The sequence below is a fragment of the Peromyscus californicus genome, unplaced genomic scaffold (genome assembly GCF_007827085.1).
Source record: "Peromyscus californicus insignis strain IS unplaced genomic scaffold, ASM782708v3 Scaffold_3__1_contigs__length_106647218, whole genome shotgun sequence".
Lineage (NCBI taxonomy): Eukaryota > Metazoa > Chordata > Mammalia > Rodentia > Cricetidae > Peromyscus > Peromyscus californicus.
The window spans coordinates 38,228,718-38,245,179 of NW_026294551.1; the positions used below are offsets into that span (position 1 = coordinate 38,228,718).

The 16,462-nt window shown below is 50.2% G+C and overlaps 1 long non-coding RNA gene across 1 annotated transcript; it reads right to left on the reverse strand.

The window, feature by feature from the left end:
• Positions 1–2,412: 2,412 nt before the first annotated feature.
• LOC128123241 (uncharacterized) lies at positions 2,413–15,215 on the reverse strand. Its single transcript, XR_008222611.1, has 2 exons — positions 15,086–15,215; positions 2,413–6,708 (listed from the first exon to the last, which is right to left on the reverse strand). It is a non-coding gene; the product is annotated as an uncharacterized LOC128123241 (long non-coding RNA).
• Between the last annotated feature and the right edge of the window lie 1,247 nt (positions 15,216–16,462).

The window sequence follows — 16,462 nt, forward strand, 5'->3', positions numbered from 1 at the left end:
CTCCCACCTCCACTCTGCTCTTATGTGTTGGGTACCACGCTGTATACACAGCTACCACCTGGCTCTTCTTATTGATCTTAGGCATTTCCTCCCAACTCGGCCCCTCCTGACACTCAAGCCCATCCTATACTACCTCTGCATCTCTCCTAAGGCTCACTTCTAGCCACTGTGAAATTCTTCAAAACGGTTAGCTCTCCCCAGCCCTGGATTCTTGCACACATCATTGTGCCCCCTGCCTGGGACCTGTGTGTGCCTATCACCTTCCCATTGACAGGTCAAATGTTACCTCTTCTAGGAAGACCTCCCTGCCATTCCCTGCATCTGCTTCCTCCCCCAAGCTTCCTGCATTTCCCTACCGGATGTGCTTATTAAAGCTACTGTATAGAGGGCCTGAATAGAGGACACACTTTCGGGTCTTGAGATTTATCTGTAAATCAGATGAACTCCCTGATCTCCCTGAAGTTTATGTTCCAGTAGAGGCTGTCTTGCTCAACCTTCGTGGTCAATAAAGACACGGTTGAGTTTAAGCCTCATCTGTCAGGTAGGTGACATTACCACTAAGGGCCCTTGGGTCTTCCAGTGGGGGAGCAGCAGGATAAAGCTTCTCGACCGGGTCTCACTGCACAATGGTCCCTTCTCTCTGCCCAATCTGTCTCCAGCACACACTGGCCTCTTCCTATGTCCAGCAAGACCACATGCTCTGTCCACTGATGAACAAGAGGCCCAGCTTCCCCCCTTGGAGTCATTGCTCAAATGCTGTTGTCTCTGTACACCTTCGGGCCACCATTCTGCGTACCCACTGGCCTGCTGTGCACCCGCACTCTCCATCTACCGTTAGCAGAGCTGTTTCTCCCCAAGGACACAGATTTTTGCCTTTCCCATCTGTGTCTATCCGCGGGGTCTAGAACCAGTGCTCAGTTGCTGGTTCCATAAATATATATATATAAGAGACACAGGCTGCATGGGGCTGGATCCCTCCCGCCTGAAAGTCCTGGAAATCAGTTAACAAGGATGGACGTGGCTGCCTGAGAGAGAGGCACTTCTGACAGGGGTGTCCAGAAAAAAAATGCCCCCAACAACATGTGTCCCCTCCACCCCTCAGCACACGACCCTTTCCCAAGATTGGCCCTGTCACTCAAACCATGCCCCGACCCAGTAGATCCCAGAGGACACGCTGGAAGACGGGTATACAGTGTTAGACCCCGGCCCAGCCAGCCATCTCTCCTCAGTCAGAGAGAGCTGGGGTAGAGGAAGGGAGGAGCTGCAGGCTGAGACCACAGTGTCCGCAATGACCCGTCTCCCAGGACCCAGCTGTCAATCCAAGCCCCACCCAGGGACTCTGAGCAAGTCACCTTCCCTCTTCAGCACCCCCCTTCTCCCCATAAAATGAGAGCAGAGCTTTACAGGTGGCTCTCAAGTATGAAGAGCCTTTGAACATTTTTTTATTGCAGTGTCCTGTACATTCTGCAGCAGGCACACACCACGCTCGGTGATTTTTCATAGTTAACATGCTCATACAGCCAGCACCCTGACCGAGAGATAAACACCTCCAGCTCACCAGAAGCCTCCTTCTGGCCCTTTCCAGTTCTGAAGGTAAAGCTTATTCTAATGCCATAGATTTACTATTTTATTTATTGAGACAGGGTCACGTGTATCTCACGCTGGCCTCAAATTCAATATGGAGTCAAGGATGACCTTGAACTTCTGATTCCCTCACCTTCCTGCCCTGAGTGCTGGGGTTTGACTCAGCCCTGAGAAGGGAACCCAGGGCTTTGTGTGTGCTAGGCAAGCACTCTACCAACTGAGTCATGTCCCCAACCCAATACTACAGATGCTATCTAGTTTTTTTGTTGTTTGGTTTGCTTGCTTTACAAACTCAAGGAACGCTTTTAGTCTCTACAGAATGCTGCTCTGATTTTAGGACTGATGGCAGCCACCTTCCAAAGACTCTCATTTGCTGGTATTCTCGGCTTTGTTTAGTCTCCTCCCTCACAGAGTCGGGTGGTCTCTGTGACCGGTGAAGTAAAGAAGAGGTGTCTGTCTGTCCTCTAGCAAGTACATGAAGAGTGGCTTCTGCCCTGCTCTTGGGTCACCAGCCCACTGGGAGAGCCGGCCACCATGGTGTGAACCTTCCCGTGGAGACCACCACAAGAAGTGTGTACAGAAAAAGAGCAGCCCTCCCTCCCCTCCATACCTGTCCCTCCCCATCCCAGCACATGGCCTCCCCTAAAACTCACCCTCTCTCTAAACACAGAGGCTCTCTGCCTGAGGGCAGACTGCCCCCCCGACCCTGCCAACAGGCCAAGTGGGAAAACGCATCTTGGAAGTAGAAGCCCCAGTAGACACACACCAGTGATGTCCTCAGAGACCACCCAACCCAGCCGTTCCTGCATTCTTAACCCACGGAAACCATGAGGGGCAGTAAATGTTTATTGTTGTTTTAAGCTACTAACTTTTAGGATAATCTGTCATACAGTAATAGATAAGTAATACAGTATGCATTGATTGAGCAAGTACTTAATGAGCCGAACCGCCTAGGCACTGAGTAACTGTTAAAGGAATTCATTTAAAAAAAAATCACATATCTAGAGAGTTATAAGTATGTGTGTATATATATACAGACACATATGTATCCAAGCTGGCCTCAAATTTGTGATCCTCTTGCCACAGCCTCTTAAGGACTGGGATCATAGGTGTGCATCACCACACATGGATTCCTTTTAAAAATCACCTTTCTGAGTCGGGCGGGCGGTGGTAGCACACGCCTTTAATCCCAGCATTCAGGAGGCAGAGGCAGGCAGATCTCTGTTCAAGGCCAGCCTGGTCTACAGAGTGAGTCCCAGGACAGCCAGAGCTACATGAGAAACCCTGTCTCGAAAAACAACAAAAAAACAAAGCATAACAAAAATCTCCTTTCTGGAATCTCCTTACGCTTGAAAAGAAGAGCTTTCTCCTTGGTCCTGACAAGGACTCAGTGCAGGCAGAGGCTTAGCAATAGCTTGAAGGCCCTGTGTAGGGGCTGGGGTACCCAGGTCGGGGTCATGGTGGGGAAGTCGTGTTGAGTCAGCTGTACTCTCTGGCTCTTTTCCTACTCAAATTCTGGAACCAGAGAGCGGAGCCTGGCTCTAGTCCTTGTTCCTCATCACTGGGCAACAGCATGCGACAGTGAGGGAGTCAGGGTTTGCGTCTGAGTAGGCTTGTGTTCAAACCCTGACGCTGCCCTTTCCAGATCTGTTCAAGCTCAGACGAACAGCTGCTCTTCTCTCCGAGGAGTCAGTTTTCTCCCGGAAGGAATCTGAGAACAGAGACCGAGATCACAGAAAGTTGTGTGCCTGCTCCTAACTGGGACTCCAGAAATAACCAAGAGACTGGGCAGCTGTGATTATCAACCCACGGGCAGCCTGGGCACTCTCAGGGCGCCAGGGGACCAGTGTTCCCCTCTTACATAGGCCTCACGTCGCTCCCCCACATGCTGCTGTGGCCCCTCCGAAGCTTTTCTGCACCCCCAACAGCAGGTCCGGAGGGCCAGGTGAGCATATGGCCACATGACGGCTCTTGGTGGGAGCGTGGGAGCAGGCCTGTTTCCACTTCCTCGTTAGCGTCGCCCGGGGGCTGCTCTCTCCTTAGCAAGGCCTGGATAACGAAGGCCACAGCCTATTAATTGCGGTGACAGTGATAAAGGAAGAGGGGGAGGCTGCTATTTGTCTTGCTCGTAACCTCTCGCATCATTCCAAGATGAATGAAAACTCATTTTCTGCTTTGATTTGGTGTAATTTCTCTGGCCCCCTGGGCCGCGTTGGGGGGGTGGGGCGGGACGACTCACAGCCTCCCGTTGAGAAGGAGTTGGGGGAGGAGAAGGTAGGGTTAGAGGTCACGGAAGGAGGAGGCCTGCCCTACCAGCGAACCAAGAACCTATGGGGGAGCTGTTGGGACCCTCAGTTATTAACATGGACCGTATGAGGCTCCTGCAGGAGCTGACTGCATTCATAAACGAACTCTGCCAAAGAGAGACTCAGCCACCCATTTCACAGATGAGACAATAGAGGTAGAGAGGAGATAGATTATTCAAGATCACAGAGCCAGGGAGACGAAAGCCCAGCTTCAACACAGAGGAAGAGTTGGTCCAGGATTGTCACTGACAATCTGGTTTTTTTTTTTTTTTAATCTATCACCCAAAGCATTCACCCTATCCGGATGGACAAATAAATGATCGAGCAGCGCATTCTACAGAGAAGTGGACGTTGAAGGAGCAAGTTCCCACCACGGGCTCATCCATTCCCCTCCAAGGAACAGGAAAGGGAGGCGGGCGAGAGGCTGGAGGAAGGAAATAAGCTTTTCTAGCCTTCGTGCCCACACTGACCAGGGAGGGCCTCGTTAAAAATGACCCATTTGTAAGGTGGAGCCTTCGGCTGCCTTGCTGGCCGTGGGGTGGATGGAGGGAGAGGGAGGCTGTGGAGAAGGGCTCCGCATGTGGTACTTCCCCTGTTTGTAGACACCGGGAGCAAGCCAGCAGCCCTGGCAATCTGTGCTGCTTGGTCCCAGATCCTCATCTTTGTCCCTGCAAACCAATGATCCAAAGCCATCTACTTGTGAGTCCCTACAAAACCCTGCCTGGCCATTTAATGTAAATCTGAGTTCCCTCTCATAGCCCAGAGGTCCCACGAGGCCCAGGAAATCGAAAAGGCCTGGACCCGGTGACCTCTCTGTCAAGGTGATCCCAGAGCAACTCCGTGGATGGAGAAGAGGATGAGTTGTCCCTATGATAAGAAGGGGAGGGGGCGCTCAAATAGGCTTCACACGGCATCCATTGGGACTTCCGGGCACAGGGGAGGGACTGGCGTTGGAGGGATGCCCAGCATGAATAAGAATATGGGCTCTAGCTGGGCGGTGGTGGCGCACGCCTTTAATCCCAGCACTCGGGAGGCAGAGCCAGGTGGATCTCTGTGAGTTCGAGGCCAGCCTGGTCTCCAAAGCGAGTTCCAGGAAAGGCGCAAAGCTACACAGAGAAACCCTGTCTCGAAAAACCAAAAAAAAAAAAGAATATGGGCTCTGAATCCAGGCTGCCTGGCATGTGCTGCAGCTCTGCCCTTGGCCACCATGTAGCCCAGGGTGAGTCGATGTGCCTCTCTGGGCCTCACTTGTGTCTGAGGTGGAAGAGCAATAGTGTCTCCCTCCTTACGTAAAGCACAGGGAGCGGGTGTGCTCTGAGAGGCCGGGCACCAGGCTGGGAAGGGCTGCTCTAGGGTCAGGATGTATGTGAGAAATGAGACAGCTGACTCAAGCGTGTCCCCCCACTCCCCTCCCAGCAATGTCCTCCCATCTGCCCGATCTGAATTGCAAATGGCCTTCCCTTTCACTGCAGCCCCAGCAGGAGACAGCTGAGTCCAGAGATGCATCCCTGCCCCAACAGGGCGCCCATGGCCTTGCTCTGTCTCCGAAGGTCTGCAGGAGGAGCCCGCCGACCAAGACCCCAGGCTAGCATCTTGAGGAACAGAAGCAAGTCGACTCAGAGCCAGTCTGCCTGGCATCCCAGGCCTTCCCAGCTCGGTCTGGCCATTATTCTCTGCTCCTGACCCCACCCCTTCACCATAGGCCTAGCCTGTGTCTTAGGCAAGCATGAGAAAGGCAAGTAACCCTTGGTCCACGCTCACAACACTTACATGTGCCGGGCCCTGGGTGCCAGGCAGGCCACAGGCCTCGTCTTTCCACAGCCTGGGTTCACAGGTACCTGCTGTTGACAGTCCCATTCCCCAGACTGAGCCTTTGTAGAGGTCCATCTACAAAGCACCCACTAGGCGCGACCCAGAGATAACAATAAAGATAATAAAAATTGCATCATAGAAAGTGACAGTGTGGACACCCTTCCTGTCATGTCCTGAGTTCCCAGCGGGCCAGATGTCCTCTTGCAGTGCTCCACTCCTCTCAGCAGCCCAGCAAGGCAGTTCTTATTATTGCCACTTCATGGAGACTCCACTGAAGCTGGGGCGCCTGAGTGTCTAAAGTCACACAGATCTCAAGCACCCAAGTAAGAACCTGGGCCGCTCCTGTCTTCCCCTGAGTAGCAACATAACAGCAATGACTCTCTCCGGCATTTATTGGTTCCTTTCCTGTGGCCAGTCTGGTAAGCACTCGAAATGACAAGGTGACCCAGCTGTCAGCATCATTCTGTCTTGCCGATGGGGAACGTGAAGCTCGGAGTTTGCGTAAACTGCTTAGGATGAAGCATTCAGGATGTAGTATAGCCAGGATCCAGACCCAGATCCTCTGACCTCACTCACACCTTCTAGTTCTCCACAAGAGGCTGTCTTTGCCTTGTGAGTCATTCGTGAATGGGGACCTTGCAAGAGCATCTTTCTGAAGCTCCTCCAGTCTCCTGTTATCAGGCTTCCCATTGTAGTTGGGGTTACTCTGCTTGATAGAGGCACTGTCCTGAGACTCTATCCATGGTGGAGGCAGCCAGCTGTCCACCAACAGTTCATCTCCCCATCCCAAGGAGACAAGTATCACTGGAAGGGACGGTTACATCAGGCCAAAAATTCCCTCCAAGTCCTTTGCAATTGCCAGAGGCTGGGCAAGGATGTCTCACCAAATGCCTGGGAGCAGAATGGAAGGGCAGAGCTCTGGCCAAGGAGACTGAGAAGTGACTATGCTTCTCTACCTTCTTCCATCCCCTGTCCAGTAGCTGGGACAGATTCCCAGGACCTAGAGCTGGTGATAAACCAAAATTAGTTTCTGCACTTCCTGTGTTGAAACCCTAACCCCAAGTGATGGTATCTGAAGGTAGGCACTCTGGGAGATAAGGAGGGTGGGGCTCCATGACTCAATGGGATTGACGCCTGTAGACAGGAGACAGTGGCCCCACCCAACCACGCCAGGTGAGGATATGAGGAAGAGATACCCACCTAAAAACCAAGAAATGGGCCCTCACCGAGAATCGGAATCTGTTTCGTATTTCTTACAAGCTTATCTCCCTGAACAACAGTCTAAACTCTTCAAGGCTCACAAGGCCTTTCACAATCTGGGTTCTGTGCCCGCTCCAGGCTCATCCTTCAACACTGTCCCCACCACTTGTAAGATAATCTATGTAATAAATTTCATCAATCCCCATTACAGATATTCTTCAAACATATGTGTGTTTATACATGTTGTGTCTCTTTAGGAAACTCCTACTCACTCTTCAAGACTTATTTTTACATAGTATCTCATTGAAACCTTCCTTGACGTACCATAGGAGAGGAATCTATGCTCACAGATACCCTGACTATTGTACATATCTTAGTACACTAGAAGTACTTGTTCCTATCTACAATTCTCTGGCCAGACCATGGACTCCTCTAGGGGTGAACTTATCAATTTTTATATCATCAGCTACATCACAGAAGGTTCTCTGCAAACAGTATGGGCTGTCCAGTTGATGTCCCAGCTCAGTAATATTAGCCTCAAGTGTAAATCCCCCATAAAGATGATGCCAGGAAACCTGTTTTCTGCTCTCCCAGAGAAAATGATACAAACCCAAGGACCTCCTGTATCTCTCTGGTCCAAAGTTCCTAAAACTGCTTCTTCATGGTCTGAACCCCGGCGGTGCCTTGGGGCTTGTTTCTAAGACGGGAGAAACTAAAGAAACAAGGCAAGACTATACTTAAACTGACTTGGTCACCTGCTTCAAGGTTCACTGGGAGCAGAAGGCCTCTGTCTCTTCCTGGGTAATCCAGGGTTACCTCTAGGGTTAGAAAGGTCTAACTGGTCCTAACTGGGCATGGTGGTGCATGCTTGTAATTCCAGCATTGGGGGGTGGGGGTTGGGGGTAGGGGGTACGGTCAAGGGCTCAAGGCCAGCTTGGGCTGCATGACACCTCGTCCCCACCTTGCAAAAAGTCCCAAACTAGAGACAAGGGAGATGCCTCAATCAGTAAAGTGCTTTGCGTTCCAAACGTAGGGACCTGGGCTAGATTCCAGGCACCCATATGGAAGCATATAATTCCAGAGCTGAGGAGGCAGAGATAGGAAGGTACCTGGGGCTCACCTACAAGCCAGTCTTACTCAATCAGTGAGCTCCAGGATCATCGAGCAACCTTGTCTCAAACCCAAGGTGAAGAGCAATTGAAGAAGACACTGATGTCAACCTCTGATCTACACACACACACACACACACACACACACACACACACGTGTACATGCCTGTAACACACATGTACATACACTAACATGTACATCTTTAAAAAACTTTAAATTAAAAATAATACCAAACCCAAACCAAGTTCTGGTCTTGCTGCTCACCATGGGACTTGTTCAAGTCCCCTGGTTAAATGGGAGGACATCACTTAACTCACAGGATTGCTGTGAAAGCTTCGAGCATCCCCTACTGGGTCTGTCTCTACTGCTCTCTTTAGACTAGGGATCCAGCCAGGGCCTCACACATGCTAGGCAAGTGCTCTCCCCTGAGGTGCACCTGCAGCCCAGGATTGACATGTTCTAACGTGACAAGGGGGCTCTTAGCCAGGGCCTGGGGACCAGAGCATCTGCCCTTCTGTCTTCCTCATCCTGGAGCTATCTTAGTGGGTCCCCCGCCTCTCTGAGAATCTTGACTGTTTTTGCAATGAGTTCATACTGGAAATATAGATATTTATTTTTGTCACCAAGTTTTGGACATGGATATAGCAGAACCACTTGGGGTTTTAAAGCAAATGGAAGGTCTCGGACCTGAAGAGATGGGACAGGGGCCTGCAAGGAGGGGAAAAATCGAAGAAAGGAAATCAGACTAACGCAGGGAGAAGAGAACCCAGAACCAGAGACCAAGCACAAAGGGACACAAGAGAGACAGAAAGAGATGGGAATGGGGAGCTGGAGGGAGGGAGTGAAGCAGCCGGGAGGAAAGGCCAGCCCCAGGAAGCAGGAGAGAAGCAGAGTCCTGGGCAGTCCTGGAAGGACAGAGACTACGGGGATGAAGGCCCCACCCAGCCCTCAGCTGAGCTTGACTTCAGTTCAACCCCAGTGCTCTGCTGCCGACAGAGAAAAGCCCCTTCTCCCACAGCCGGCTGAATTTGATATTCAATCAATGAAGATTAACTGGCCCAAGGTAAGGGGGCTTTCACATCCGTAAGGAAGTCAAATACGATTATGCAGATGAGAAAATTATCCTAAGATGAGGAGCTCCACTATATGATAATTACGAGAGCGAGTGGACTCCCACACTGATTAGCATATCTCTAAGACCAGACTGATGATGGGGGAGGCGGGGATGAGCAGAGGTGACAGGAATCCCACCCATAGAAGTTGGCCAGGGACATCTGGTCCCTGATGTCCTTGTCCCGAGAAGAGGACGCTTTGCTTCAGATACTGAGAACCTAGTGAAAGCCATGATCCTGATGCACCCATGGTCACTCCCTGGACCAGCTGGACCTTATCTCACCGGAGAGTGGTTCCTTAGACCCAGGCTTCTAGGGGAGGCAGAGGCTGCTGGCCTCTGGACTCAGCTTGGAGGGCCCCTGAGGGGTTCTCAGCCCTTGTGCACCTTAGAGTTCCCAGAGAGTATTAAAACTTACGGGTGCCTGGGGTACACCCCAAACCAACTAAATTAGGATCTCTGCAGAAGATTCTAGATGCTGTTTGTAGCTAATTCTAGCTGGGTATGGTGACTCACGCCTGTAATTCCAGCACTTGTAGCAGCTAAGACAGGAAGATCCTGAATTCAAGGCTACAGCCTTGGCCAGCCAGAGCTGTAAGAAAAGACCTGTTTTGGTTGTTGTTGTTTTATTTTTTAAAAAGTATATACACAGGAAGAAAATTCTAAGGCACAGGTAGTGTTGAAAGCCCCTGCCACGAACAATGCATAGCATCCTAAGTGCGTACCTCTATTACAAGTCCTCCAAGACCCACAGGTCGAAAGCCTCAGGAAGCCATAGACCTTGTCTGGGACCAGGTAGGAGTCTTGCAAGAAGTCAGAGAAGAGCGGAGCGTGGAGAGAGTAACCCGAAGTGGGGCCAGTCGAAGTCTGCGGGGGAGGTGTGGCGGAACTGCTAACATCAGCTCTTGGGTATTAGATGTACTGTGTAGCCTGCTTGCTTATCTTCGCCGACCCCTCAGCCGAGAGGGCATCTTCATTTGACACTAGAGGCAAGTGGCTCGGAGGCAAAGGGATTTGCCCACTGCTGCAGTCAGTAGGTCCCCAAGCTCTCTCCACTAGTAGGCTTCACCTCCTACCCCCCTGGGGAGAAGGCCTAGGGGCTCTGTACCCAAGACAGTTACAGGCTAGCTTGGGGCTCTCCAGTCTGCCTGATCTAGGGGTTCCGCTTTGTCTGCTGCGCTTATAGACCACCTGGGGTGGCAGAGAGAAGAGAGCCAGGGCTTGGAAGTCAAAAGACTGCGTGGAATCCCTGTCTCTTATTTTGTGAACTTGAACAAGTCATTGCCCTCTTTGGCCAATAGGGACAAAGAGGCCAAGTTCAGCCAACGGACTGAGACAAGGTCTGCGTCCTGTGAAGACCTGGAGTTGGCTGAGCTCAGTGAAGAATTAAGCCCTGGGCTGGGAAGCTGGATCAATTAGTGAAACACTTTTTTTCAGAATCAGGAGACCCTGAGTTCAATTCCCAGGGCCCGTGTGAAAGCCAGGAGAGGCTGTGCACACCTGTAAGCCCAGCACTGGAGAGACTGAGATAGCCAATGCCTGGGCTGTGGCCAACCTAGTCTAATAGGTAAGTTCCAGTTTCAATGAGAGACCCTGTCTCAAAAAACAGGGCTCCCGAGGAACAACACTTGAGGTTGACCTCTGACCTCCACATGTCCATGTGCACACATGCACACATAAATAGATGATAAAATAATCTTTGAAAAACAGGATAAAACCCTTCCGACCTCCCTTCCCTCTCTGTGAACACACATCACTGTGAACCTCAACCCCACTCATTCCCTTGAGCTGCCAGTCACCTTAACAATCAGAAACCTGGAGTCAGTGTGGCTGGGCGCCCAGAGGTGAGGGGCCCCTACCCCTTACTCTAGATGTTCCTATTTCAACATCATCTCTTGGGAGCTCCCTTGCACAGCCAATTAAAAAGAAGAATGAGGAATCACAGGAAAGAAAGGGCAAGGGTATACATTGGTAGAAGGGAGATGCTCCCAAGTCTCTATGAATATCTACCCTGTGCCTGAGACTCTGACTTCTCCGTCTCTGTGTGTGCCCTGTACTTGTCTGAATACTGCATGTGTGCATAAACTAACACTGTTGTAGAGTTATGTGTGCTTACCTGTGTGTGATGCACATGAAGGCCTAGGTGTATGTGTCAGCCAGGGTACCATCTGCATTCATGAGTGTGTAGGTAAGCGTGTGTTAGAGGGATTTGTGGCTGGGTTAGTGAGTCTGGGTTGGGTGGCTGTGTATCAGTGAGGTTGGGTGTATCTGTGTTTAGATGGGCTTGCAAGTATCTGTATACACCACTACCTGTATCTGTGTAGCATGCCAGTGGGTATGTCAGACTATGTGCGTGTACGTGTATGTATGTGCTCCAGTATAATGTATATGTGTGGAAGATGGGTATTCTATGTGAGACCGGGTAAGAATGTAGTAACATGTGGGGTGTATTTGTGTATTTGTTTGTTAGGCTGTGTGTGTGTGTGTGTGTGTGTGTGTGTGTGTGTGTGTGTGTTGGGTTATCAGTATAAGGAGTATGTGTGTGGGGGGGTGTATGACTCTGTGGATCTGGATGAGTATCTTTCATGGGTGAAAACCCTGTGTTTCTCAGGACCAGGCAGAGGGATCCAATTACTCTCTCCAAGAGACTATCAGTGTCTGTTAGGTAGGGCATATGCCTGTATGGGGTGTGCCCATGTGGAGTGTGTGTGTGTGTGTGTGTGTGTGTGTGTGTGTGTGTGAGAGAGAGAGAGAGAGAGAGAGAGAGAGAGAGAGAGAGAGAGAGAGAGAGAGAGAGAGAGAGAGAGAGTGTGCTCGGGCACACACACATACACACGAGTATGGATGCATCTGCAGATCTGCGTATCTGTGAGGGGCTGGACCTCTCTAGCTTGGCTGGGCCCTGGCACTGTAAATCCATCAACTCCACATGATTTTGTCAGTGCTGACAGCTAACTTCAACATGACGACAAATCTGGCCCCAGAGGATATTAAGCAAAGACACATGAGCCTATAATTTTCTGCTTCCACGTGTGAGATGCTATAATAATCAAAAGAAAATGAGTTTCTAACTACCCCAGCTCTTTGTGCTGCCGCCTTCATGCCGGCTGCACTAATTGAATCACCCAGCACCACTGTATCAATGGTAACTTGGGTATTGGGGGGTAATCAGGCGTGCGGGGGGGACCAGCTTGGAGAGGTGCAGGGGCTTTTGTGAAGGTCCCATCTGCCTCATGCACCAAAGCTGCGGGCCGCCTGCCTTTGACTGGACAAGAGAGTGACTGAAGGGCAGGGGAGGGACCGAGAGGGGACACTGGGGGAGAAGCACCTGTGCCCAGACGCTGCTGCGGCTGCTGCCGTCTGGGTCCTGGCTCTCACACACAGTGTGGGATCTGGACTTTGGAAGTAAGCTTACCTGGAGTCATTCCTGGCCCATAGCCCTTCATGCCATTTACCCTCTGGGATGTGTACAAAATGGCACGGCTATCCACCTCATGGGGCACTGAGGACCAGTGGGGTACAGCAATCAAGCTATCCACCTCTGAGCTGTGCTCTGGAGAGTAGACATGTGGAAGCTGTGATGAATATTTCCCCCATTGTTGGCACCTTATTCTGTTTGCTGGTCTCCACAGTGTGTGACAGGGCCCATGATCCCATTTTCTATCTGAAGAGACTGAGGCTCTGAGAGATGCGGGGACTTGGCCACGTAAGAGGCATGCAGTCTATATATACACTAATATAGGGGATGATGAGAAAGGAGGAGGAAAATGCCCCCCCCCGGTGACGTCTAGGGGTCCCTCCAACAGTCCTGCGGCTCCATAAATATTCGTCATTTCCCTGAGTGCCATTTGCCTGTGACAGCCCATCAACGGCTGTGCCTCTCTCACAATAAGTTTATGAGGAGGAGACACAATTATTATCTCACGAGTGAGCAACCTGAAGCCCAGAGAGGTTAGGTAACTTGCCCAAGGTCACGTTGCTAGTAAGTTGTCTCCACACTCCTCATTTCAAATCCGTGTCTATCTGGTTTATCTGTTCTTCTCAGAGATTCAGCTGTATCCTACGTCCCTCTTGGCCTCTGAAAAAAATCTTCTAAACTAAAGCCTTCATTTGTCTCTAGGAGACAGCTTCTCTCAGCCTGGATCATTCCCTCTGAAATGAGGTTCCCGAACAGGATGGAAATTCCTCCGTTCCCAGCCCCACTGTGCATCCCATAGTAATGTAGGAGATTAAGGAGCTTGGTGGCCAGCCAGCTGAGGCAAAGCGGGGGGCTTCAGGCTCCTTCAGTGAGAGACCCTGTCTCAAAAAACAAAGTGGACAATGACAGAGGAAGACACTGACATCCTGGTCTAGCCTTCTCCTGGGTGCTCACAGGTGTAGCACCCACAAACGTGTGTGTGCATACAGCACACACACACACACACACACACACACACACACACACACACACACACAGACACAAAACAAACCAACCAACACCCATCACCCCTATATCAATCAGTCTCTAGCTCAGGCCTCCATTCAGACAGGAAGTCTTCATGGAGCAACTGTTGTATGCCTGGAGCTGAGTGGAGAGCTGGGGATTTCAAAAGGAAATTCCTATAATGCCTCCATTTTGTATCGCACATTTTGGAACAGCACAAAGGGCATAGGCTTTGGAGTCAGGGAGATCTGGGCTCTGATCTTAGCACTGTCACTGACTAACTGGGGGCCCTTAGACTTACTGCTGAACAGCTCTGTGATGTTCAGTTTCTGACACTGGAGAATGGGGTCATGGTACCCCTAGGAAGAGGAAAAAGGCCAGGGTATCTTTTCTCACTGCTCCTAGTCACCTTGTACTAGAGATCCTGGTCAACTCAATAAGACAAGAAAAAGAAACAAAATACTGGGAAAGAATTTAAAAATCATTATAGAAAGCATGATCCCCTTCATAAAAAATAAAATAAAATAAAGCCAGCCCAAAACAAATTTTTTTAAAAAGACACCAGGGCTCTGAAGTTTAGCAAGATTGCAGGGCCAGAGATCAATACACCAAAACTTTGGCGTCAATTTCTACATGCTGACAATAAACAATTGGAAATTGAAATAGAAATAGGGGCATCGATCCCATTTTACAAGCTTGCTGGAAGGAGTAACAGGAAGTCGTACTTATCTAGAAGTTTCAGGCTATATGCCTGCTGGTGTCCTTTCCTGCAAGAGAGAAGAGGCAAGAAAAGACCCACACTCAACGCCCATCTCCTCCCACCTGCTACAACCACAGAAAGGGGGCCTTTCTGATATGTCCTCAATATTTAGTTACAGATCTTAAGAATTTACTCCCACATTTAGGGAACCAGGAAGTAGGAAAGTAGATCATCAAATCTGGAGCTCCTTGGGAAATGTTTTAGCATGAGCACAGGCATGCTGTCCATCTTGGGAGCCGCCCAGGGATAGAGCTGAGCCCTGGCTTGTCTAAGCTGCTGTTTTCCTTCTACTCACCCTTATCTTAACATCTCTCTGTACTCCTGCAGATCTTAATCCGGTCACAGTCCAGATCACACCACAAGAAACCAAAATGGCTTCCCAAAGCACTGACTGGTTGGCAATGAAGCCTTTACCCTACTCTTGAACAGGCTCAAGATTATACTCCACAGCAGCTAGTGAAACTCTCTAATACCCTCTTCAGCCAGCTCCACACACCCCAAGTCTCACAGCTCACTACTCCCTACTCCCCCTTTCCCTTTATTTCTCCTAAAATTCCATCTCTGACCTCCTGTCTCCAGAAGGATCAGCTATTCTGCTCCAACTTTGGTTACTAACTCTGTGTTTGCTCTTGGCTGAAGCTCCAACTCCGTATCTGCCTACAATCACCTGATGACCCGGGTGTGGGAACACGCAAGAAGAAGGGCCATCAACCTCGCCACCAGGTCCTGCCTCATCTCAGCCTTGTAGAAGGGAAAACAAAGGCAGAGGCCATACCCACCACACCGTAGTGACACTCCTCAAAGGTGCCCAGAAACACAGCAGATGCAGCCAGGGAATGGGGAAGGGCTGTGATACTGAGCCAGGGCTTGAAGAACCTGTAGGTAGTCACCTGAGAGGGGACACAGAGGAAGAAAAAGGAGTGAGTACTTGCCCCTTGTGTACCGGCACACTCTGTTCACTGTCTGTCTTACCAACCTTCATCCCCAAAGTCTTGAGAGGTGGCGGTCCCTTAGTCTTAACATTTTTGCTGAGTTACAAGAGGAAAATGTATTTGAAAAGCTCTCTCAGGGAGGCAGAGCCAGGTGGATCTCTGTGAGTTTGAGGCCAGCCTGGGCTACCAAGTGAGTTCCAGGAAAGGCGCAAAGCTACACAGAGAAACCCTGTCTCAAAAAAACAAAAAAACAAAAACAACAAAAAAAAAGAATTCTTTCTCACTTTTCCTTAATAAATCGACTTAGTCCTTGTCTGCATCTCCATATTCTTCTTGGGTGTGAGATGATGGACTCGCAAGCCCCTGACTCAGGGTGGCTTTGGTGGTCATTGATTATCTGGGACCCTGAATTAGGCTCACCAAGAGTCAGAAAGAGCTTCATCATACTCAACGAGCCTACATCCTTGGGAGGTCCCACCGAGAGTTGAGAAACATCAGCCAAAAACCTAATCATGCTTCCCTTGTCACTCTGGCTTTCTTTCCTGACCCCTAAAGTTCCCCCAAGCCATCCACCATAGAGTTACTTGTGGATCTCCATTGCTGCCTTTCTTGGACCCTAACTCAACGGGCATGGCCTTTTCTCTCTTGCTCTTCTTCATCTCCTGCATCCCAGCAGCTTCTGGGATCTTAAACAGGCCTCCCCTGTTGTTTTCTCTTTCAAAGGCCCATGAAATGGTCCTCAAGTTTCAAAAACCTCTGCCAGAGAGTAGCTAGCAAGGGTGGGACTTGAACACTTGCCTCTCTGCTTTCAAAGCCCTTACTGAGGACAGAGTGAGCGAAGGGGGGAGAACGTCACATGGTTTCCATTGGGAGGTAGGTGGAATAGGAGACTGATTTAGGGGGACATCTGAGTAAGTAGGATCAGGCACAGAACTGTGTGTAGAACATTCTGCTTTTGGGGAAAGGTGGACATACTGTATGTAGTCGGTGGGTTTTTTTTGCATGGAAGACCTCTCAGGAAAAAGGTGGGGAGGTGGGCAACGCTTTAGAAGGAGGCTTTGGGCAGGGGTTGATAGAGATGTTTCACACTCCCTTTTCCTCTTCGGGAAATTTCAGTCATCAGAGTGTGCTGCTGCTGATTCATAAAGTCACCAAATTGTCCTAGAAAGAAAACATGTCAGCATCGCACCATAACATTCAGACTCAGAATCAAACAGTCCCAGC